Here is a 9354-nt window from a genome sequence, read left to right on the forward strand (position 1 = left end):
TATAAATTTATGTATTTATTGATTTTTTATAGATCTCAATGAATATAAAACGAATTATATATAGTTATATTATTTTTTATAATTTTTGTTTAAATTTTCTAATTTTACAATAAATGTTCAACCAGTTTTCCTCGATTTTCTCTTAAACCGTAAAAGATACGAAAAAACTTTGTTCGTACGAAAGATGCAGAATAAAATTACGAATAAAATGGTATATAAATGGTTAGGTGTGTTCATATAATTTTCTCTAGATTTTCCGATTTTTCCAAATTTTCACGACGGCAACTCGCCTGTAGGCCACACCGTGCAAAATTCGAAGTTGTGATATATGGAAAAAGAACTAAGAATTTTGAGACCTTTCTAATGATGTATAATACTTTATATGTTTTCTTAGAGAAATATCGAATCGTGAAGAGTGTTGCTCCAACCTAGCCGCACTTTGCATTTTGACATGTTAACATCTACACATATTGCTCTATAACATAAAAACCGTAAAAGATACGAAAAAACTTTGTTCGTACGAAAGATGCAGAATAAAATTATGAATAAAATGGTAATAATGATGGTTAAGTGTGTTCATATAATTTTCTCTAGATTTTCCGATTTTTCCAAATTTTCACGACGGCAACTCGCCTGTAGGCCACACCGTGCAAAATTCGAAGTTGTGATATATGGAAAAAGAACTAAGAATTTTGAGACCTTTCTAATGATGTATAATACTTTATATGTTTTCTTTAGAGAAATATCGAATCGTGAAGAGTGTTGCTCCAACCTAGCCGCACTTTGCATTTTGACATGTTAACATCTACACATTTGCTCTATAACATAAAAACCGTAAAAGATACAAAAAACTTTGTTCGTACGAAAGATGCAGAATAAAATTACGAATAAAATGATATTGTCTCGATAATGTCAAATTATTTTTCATGAGATTTTTCAATTTTTACTTTAAATTAAAAATGTTTGAAATTTTTCGCTGACTTTAAATTCATTTGCGGGTTATGCTTTTTTTTACAATATTGTTTCAAATGATGTAAAAAGTTAAATTAGCGAGGTGCCTCAATATGCAAAAATTTGGCCCACCCTATTGATATTTCTTAGTAAAACCCGTATATTTAACCACAGTTTTCTAAGAAACCAATGAATAGGGTGGGCAAATCATTATAGAAGTAAAATTAAGCGATATGGGCACCTTTTCATATGAAATATATGTGTTATTTAAATGAATTTTGACTTCAAAACCATATATCGCAAATAACTCTTTAGCCAGCCAAAATTTTCAATAAAATACTGTTTTTTAATAAGTTAATATATTAATTTAGGCATGTGAATAATTCAAATTGATAGTTATATTTTTATTGGTAGTTTGTACGGGGGTTTTTAAATCGGGTTTAGTTTGTTGTTATTTATTTCCATCAGAGTGCGCTAGTATTTTTTATAATAATTCTCGAAGTTTCGAAAAGAATATATTAATGTGAAAAATCGGCATAAATCTTCATTCAGTTCTCCAGTTAGACGTGAAGTATCAATGGCGAATTCTTATTTAAATTCAGGCGCAAGTGCCAGTAATTTGAATCATATGCGCTCGCATGATCAAATTACATTTGGGGAAGCAAAAGAATTTACTGGAGTAAATCTTCCGACAAGTATGGAAATTATCAGGTATTATTTTTATTTGGCCGAAAAATCAAAAAAACAAAATAAAATGTTTTCATATAAAACATTTACTCCAAATGTGGTAACGAAATTGATTCAGACGTGGGAAAAATTGATATTCCAATTATGGAGAAACGAAGTATCGCTAGAAAATTGAACCGATTGATTGATAAATATAAAAGTACAAATAAAAGCAAGTCTACCCAAGCATCATTTCAGGAGTTTGTAGAATCCACGAAAGAATTATTTTATATTGGAAAATGCAAATGCGATTTGCGAAGATTACTGTGTTCCTGTGGACTGATCCCAGAACATTTACAAGCGTTTATGATGGATCAACATAATGAGAGGAAATCTACGATACCAGAATATATTATAAAAAATGAAGATGAAGTATCAGAATCTACAATAACTAGCAATATTACTCCAGGTGAGACATATACTCCAGATGTTGATTTTGATTTTAAAAGCAGTTCGGAAAGTTCACAAAATACTTCTCATATAAACGTGGTCCATATAGTCGAAGATATAAGGCTCCAAGCTATGCCTTAATGTGCGACAGATTTGCAATTTCTGATAGAGTTGGGTCTGGCGTGGTGACGGCAATCCTGCGTGACCTGGGCATAACGGATGATTGGGGCAATCCTGTCATTATGGATAAAATAAAAGCGTTCGTGAGAGGCAGAAAAATAGGCAAGCTCTACACAAACGATATGATTCTTCTGAATTAATAGCATTTTCATTCGACGGCCGAAAAAATGATTCTATTACCATGGAAAAAATCGATAAGAAGTTTCACCCACGAATGATTAAAGAAGCGCATTTAGTTATTTTAAAGGAACCGAATGGCCAATTGTTGGGTTACACAAATTGGAAAATGAAGATTCGGAAAGTAAAGTAATCAAATTGAACGAGTTTTTCGCCGATAAAGGAATAGCTCTCGATTCTTTGATAGGCATATGTTGCGATGGTGAACCAGCAAATACAGGCGTAAAAAATGGTATTTTACGTCGATTTGAAATTCAGTTAAACAGGCCCTGCATTGGTTTGTGTGTCTTCTCCACTTTAACGAACTTCCACTTCGCCATTTATTTAACTATTTGGAAAAATCATTGACCACTGGACCACGAACAAAAACTGGAATATTAAGCAAACAAATTGAAACATGCGAAAATATACCGGTGAGTTATAACATATTTACTATTTTAATACCCTATGTTCCAATTCATATAATTTATTTTTTCCTATATACTTCCAGCCGGTAAAAGACTTTGAAACAATCCCACTTGAAAATTTGGCTGATATAAGTCCTGCTGAATCGACAACTGACTCAAGTTATTTAATAAAAATAGCTAACGCAGTTGCTTCTGGAGAAGTATCGACAGACTTAGCTAACATGAAACCAGGGCCAATAGCACATTCCCGTTGGCTCACGAAGGCTAGTAGGTTACTTCGGTTATATGTAACTACTAATAAGCCATCCAAAAATTTGAAAATTCTGGCAAACTACGTAATGAAAGGATATATTCCAATGTACTTTAACATTAAATATTACAACTCTGTGGTGTATGGTAGTATATTATTTTATAATTTATTAGCTGGACGCAATATTTAGACTCGAATTTGAGACAAATTGTGAACAATGTTGCTAAAGAAAACGCAACTATGCTCACTCGGAAAATTTTTATTAGCAATGTTGTTTGATAATAAAAAGGAATACGAGATTCAGCTATAAGAAAAATCTTATATTACCGTAATAATGTGGAAGACCTGACGCAATTGAGAGATTACAAAACACCCGAAATAAATTTCGAATGCACCGACTATACTAATATGATAGATATGGATGATTATTCAAATATATCCGAACCAGCCTTTACGCTAAATATTCTTCATGAACATCTAGTACAATATCTACAAAGCAATGAGTGTCCATGGAGTGACCCTAAAATTCCGGTCCACATTCAGGGAACTGAGAGACATGTTCAATTACTGGCTAATGTATCAAAACGCGTATTAGAGCAAAATCGCGAAGGTGTTATGACAGCGACACTACTATCTCGTGAAAAGCATCCTCGACTGGAAAGCAAGCAAGATTTCAGATATTAATTTATTTAAATTGTATTAGCTAAATGTAAGAAATTTTATTTTAAATAAAAATGTAACTTAAAGAAATAATAAATGTTGTATTTAAACCATGTCATGTAAATAAATAATAGAATAAATATATGTCATTTCTAAAAACCCAAAAACAATATTTTTCTTCAAAAGTAGTTTGACCTGTTTCGATGCATGATTCTAGGTTAGGCTTACTCGCAAATGTCCCCTAAAAGTTTACTTGATGTAGTCTGATGTTCCCGTGAGTTACTGATTTCAAAAAGCCGGAAAATGTTTTTAACCTGTTTCGATGCATGATTCTAGGTTAGGCTTACTCGCAAATGTCCCCTAAAAGTTTACTTGATGTAGTCTGATGTACCCGTAAGTTACTGATTTTAAAAAGCCGGAAAATGTTTTTAACCTGTTTCGATGCATGATTCTAGGTTAGGCTTACTCGCAAATGTCCCCTAAAAGTTTACTTGATGTAGTCTGATGTACCCGTAAGTTACTGATTTCAAAAAGCCGGAAAATGTTTTTAACCTGTTTCGATGCATGATTCTAGGTTAGGCTTACTCGCAAATGTCCCCTAAAAGTTTACTTGATGTAGTCTGATGTACCCGTAAGTTACTGATTTCAAAAAGCCGGAAAATGTTTTTAACCTGTTTCGATGCATGATTCTAGGTTAGGCTTACTCGCAAATGTCCCCTAAAAGTTTACTTGATGTAGTCTGATGTACCCGTAAGTTACTGATTTCAAAAAGCCGGAAAATGTTTTTAACCTGTTTCGATGCATGATTCTAGGTTAGGCTTACTCGCAAATGTCCCCTAAACAGTTTACTTGATGTAGTCTGATGTACCCGTAAGTTACTGATTTCAAAAAGCCGGAAAATGTTTTTAACCTGTTTCGATGCATGATTCTAGGTTAGGCTTACTCGCAAATGTCCCCTAAAAGTTTACTAGATGTAGTTTGAAATTATATATAAATACTGAATATTTTGTAAAAAGGAAATGAATATACTGAATATTTTATTATAAAGAATCGAAATATTTATAGGTTGGAAGTTACTATTATTTAGAGTATATTACAAAATTAAATAAAATAGCAACTTGCACGTATTTTGCACATAGACAACTTACACGTATTCTGCAAATTGACATTGACAACTTGCACGCATTCTGCAAATTGACAACTTGCACGTATTTTACACATTGACAACTTGCACGCATTTTGCATATAGATAACTTATACGTACTTGCTTATTAGCAACTTGTACGCATTTCCAAGAAATTTAGCAAAAAACATTCTCTATATCAGAATTTAATGAATTAATCATATATTTATATTAAAAAATATGAAATTTCTCTTAAAACATATATTTCGTAAACTTACAAAATATTTATAACTATTCTCTTGACATTATGGTTATTGAAAGAAATAATGAATATTTCTAGTATTGGAATTTGTCGATAAGTTTTGATTTACGTGCTGACTCACGCACGTTGTACAAAATAGCTAGGTAGATACCGAAGAAGTGTCACATGTACAGCATGTACAAGTTTTCGACTGTCAAGCCTACTGATTGTGGCATGCTGCAATGCGACGGCTTAAGGCTTATGCTCTAATAGCGTGGGGTGACGTCAAGCCAACATGATGAATCCCCAAGCCAAGGGCTGAGTCTCAACGGATCGCAGCGTGGTAACTGCCCCGCCAGGTACCTAAGTCGTTTACAAACGATTCCGAGTCTCTACATCGAACTAGTGACCCATGATCGACCGCTATAGGCAAGACAGTTATAACGGACGGATATCGCCCCTGTCCAGCGCCCCATTCGGCTAAAAATGGCTCGTGCGATAAACGGCGTGTGCCGAATGCCTAATAAATCACATTGTATTGAGCCTTTCGACTCACGAGACTCTTAGAGATATCGTTGCTTACTTTGTCTAGAAAGGATACGGCCTTAGAGGCGTTTCAGGCATAATCCCACGGATGGTAGCTTCGCACCACCGGCCGCTCGACCGAGTGCGTGAACCAAATGTCCGAACCTGCGGTTCCTCTCGTACTGAGCAGGATTACTATCGCAACGACGATTCATCAGTAGGGTAAAACTAACCTGTCTCACGACGGTCTAAACCCAGCTCACGTTCCCTATTTGGGGGTGAACAATCCAACGCTTGGCGAATTCTGCTTCGCAATGATAGAAGAGCCGACATCGAAAGATCAAAAAGCAACGTCGATATGAACGCTTGGCTGCCACAAGCCAGTTATCCCTGTGGTAACTTTTCTGACACCTCTTGCTGAAAACTCTTCAAGCCAAAAGGATCGATAGGCCATGCTTTCGCAGTCCCTGTGCACACTGAGCAACGGGATCAAGCCAGCATTTGCCCTTTTGCTCTACGCGAGGTTTCTGTCCTCGCTGAGCTGGCCTTGGGACACCTGCGTTATTATTTGACAGATGTACCGCCCCAGTCAAACTCCCCGCCTAGCAGTTTCCTCGAATCGGATCACGCTAGAGTATTGTTGGCGATCGTCGCAATGGCTCACACCACTCTTATGCGCTTGGCTCTAGAAAACCGTGACAGTCGGAACGCTAGGAGGAATGCATTTACGCACGCCGGTCGCCAGGTTGACCAGGCCAGTGTGGGACTCGACCCGAAAGGCAATACCCACTAAACCTAACTCCTAGTTTTGTGCCTGGAGGATGGTGGCGAAGAGAGTCATAGTTACTCCCGCCGTTTACCCGCGCTTGCTTGAATTTCTTCACGTTGACATTCAGAGCACTGGGCAGAAATCACATTGCGTCAACACCCGCTAGGGCCATCGCAATGCTTTGTTTTAATTAGACAGTCGGATTCCCTAGTCCGTGCCAGTTCTGAGCTGACCGTTGAATGGCGGCCGAAGAGTACGACTGACCGACCGAAGCCGGCACAGAAACCTCGCAGCAAGAAAGATCCGCGGGGGGCCTAGACACGGGACCGAGCTCGGATCTAAGTCACAAGGACAATTTCACCTTGCCCAGGCCCGGCACATCGGCCTACGCCCGCTTCCCAACCAAGCCCGGCACGCCCCGATCCTCAGAGCCAATCCTTATCCCGAAGTTACGGATCCAATTTGCCGACTTCCCTTACCTACATTTATCTATCGACTAGAGGCTCTTCACCTTGGAGACCTGCTGCGGATATGGGTACGAACCGGCGCGACACCTACCGTGGCCCTCTCCTGGATTTTCAAGGTCCGAGGGGAAGATACGGACACCGCCGCAACAGCGGTGCTCTTCGCGTTCCAAACCCTATCCCTTCTAGAGGATTCCAGGGAACTCGAACGCTCATACAGAAAAGAAAACTCTCCCCGTATCTCCCGACGGCGTCTCCAGGTCATTTTGGGTTACCCCGACGAACTCTCTTGCGAGGGCCCGACTTGTAAACGGTTCCGCTGCCGGGTTCCGGAATAGGAACAGTATTCCCTTTCGCCCGATGGGTGTGAAATTTTATTTAAAATAAAATACACCGACATCAACATAGGATTTCTCCTGGGGCTTAGGATCGACTGACTCGTGTGCAACGGCTGTTCACACGAAACCCTTCTCCACGTCAGTCCTCCAGGGCCTCGCTGGAGTATTTGCTACTACCACCAAGATCTGCACCGATGGCGGCTCCAGGCAGGCTTACGCCCAAACCCTTCTGCGCACACCACCGCGACCCTCCTACTCACCAGGGCGTCAAAACGAACTATTATGAACGTTTCTCATGCCTTGGCGGCCGAGTATAGGCACGACGCTTCAGCGCCATCCATTTTCAGGGCTAGTTGCTTCGGCAGGTGAGTTGTTACACACTCCTTAGCGGATTCCAACTTCCATGGCCACCGTCCTGCTGTCTTAAGCAACCAACGCCTTTCGTGGTATCCCATTAGCGTCGTTTAGGCGCCTTAACTCGGCGTTTGGTTCATCACACAGCGCCAGTTCTGCTTACCAAAAATGGCCCACTAGGCACTCTGATCCAAATCTCTGGCTTCACTATTCAAGCAAGCCAGAGATCTCACCCATTTAAAGTTTGATAATAGGTTGAGGTCGTTTCGGCCCCAAGGCCTCTAATCATTCGCTTTACCGGATGAGACTCGCTCATCGAATGCCAGCTATCCTGAGGGAAACTTCGGAGGAAACCAGCTACTAGATGGTTCGATTAGTCTTTAGCCCCTATACCCAGTTCCGACGATCGATTTGCACGTCAGAATCGCTACGGTCCTCCATCAGGGTTTCCCCTGACTTCGACCTGACCGGGCATAGTTCACCATCTTGCGGGTCCTAGCGTGTACGCTCTGAGTGCGTCTCTTCTCGCAATGAGAGTGAGACGCCTCGGGATTGCAAGCACGCATCCGTGGATGCGGTCTGTCATCCCTCAGTTTACTTAAGCAAACCTTTACGTTCATTGCGCCTTTAGGTTTTGTATTTCCCAATGACTCGTGCACATGCTAGACTCCTTGGTCCGTGTTTCAAGACGGGTCCTGAAAGTACCCAAAGCAATAGCATCGCTGACCGGTAATAGAGTCCGTCCGAGGACACGGCAGCTAACAGCTCGAGGCGGCATCGATGCCGGACCAGGTCCGACGGCCAATAACCGTCCGTGCTTGCAACCGGCCGAACGCTTAAAAGCGACCCTATACCATATCGTTTATACCGTCTGAAACAATTTGAATAAAATGTGCAGAGTATATAGAATACTAACGCAAGCGTTTACTACAATCGACTTTAAAACACTAGACTTTCATCTAGCGCCCAAAGAATTGATTGAGCTATGCGTTTAAAGTATAATATTCAAAAAGAACGCCGTTTTCACAACGAACTTCGTCATTCGCTCAGGCATCTGGCGATACCGAGCAGATATACATGGCAGTGCTCTCACACAATGCATAAGAGCGCTAAGCGGTTGTAAACTGCGTCACGCTGCTTTTGCACACTGCGCAATATTTTGCGACTAGCTCCGGTCAAACGTTAATGAACGAATGATCATTGCCAGAGGCTTTTGCCCACAGTATATTATACCATGGGAGCGCACAACATTTAGTCTGCAACATTATATTGCGACATATAGCACACGCTTCATTCACTTAATAGTAAATGTACGTTAATGATCCTTCCGCAGGTTCACCTACGGAAACCTTGTTACGACTTTTACTTCTTCTAAATAATCAAGTTCGGTTATCTTCCCAGCAACATCGGCAATGTCGAAACGCTGCCGCGCACCGGTCCGAAGACCTCACTAAATAATTCAATCGGTAGTAGCGACGGGCGGTGTGTACAAAGGGCAGGGACGTAATCAACGCAAGCTTATGACTCGCGCTTACTAGGAATTCCTCGTTCATGGGGAAGAATTGCAAGCCCCAATCCCTAGCACGAAGAGGCTTCAACGGATTACCCGGACCATTCGGCCAAGGAAAACCTGCTGATCTCTTCAGTGTAGCGCGCGTGCGGCCCAGAACATCTAAGGGCATCACAGACCTGTTATTGCTCAATTTCGTGCGACTAAATGCCACCTGTCCCTCTAAGAAGATATATTTGTACGCCGGTAGTAAGAACCACAACCAACAACGACCGAAGCCGAAGCGGAG

The 9354-nt window shown here is 40.4% G+C and overlaps 1 pseudogene; it reads right to left on the reverse strand.

Moving 5' to 3' along the window:
• Window positions 1-5403: 5403 nt before the first annotated feature.
• LOC113382658 lies at window positions 5404-8967 on the reverse strand (annotated as a pseudogene).
• Between the last annotated feature and the right edge of the window lie 387 nt (window positions 8968-9354).

This window comes from Ctenocephalides felis, unplaced genomic scaffold (genome assembly GCF_003426905.1).
Source record: "Ctenocephalides felis isolate EL2017-DRISC unplaced genomic scaffold, ASM342690v1 CF-g0.4_SCAFFOLD_03538, whole genome shotgun sequence".
Taxonomy (NCBI): Eukaryota; Metazoa; Arthropoda; class Insecta; order Siphonaptera; family Pulicidae; genus Ctenocephalides; species Ctenocephalides felis.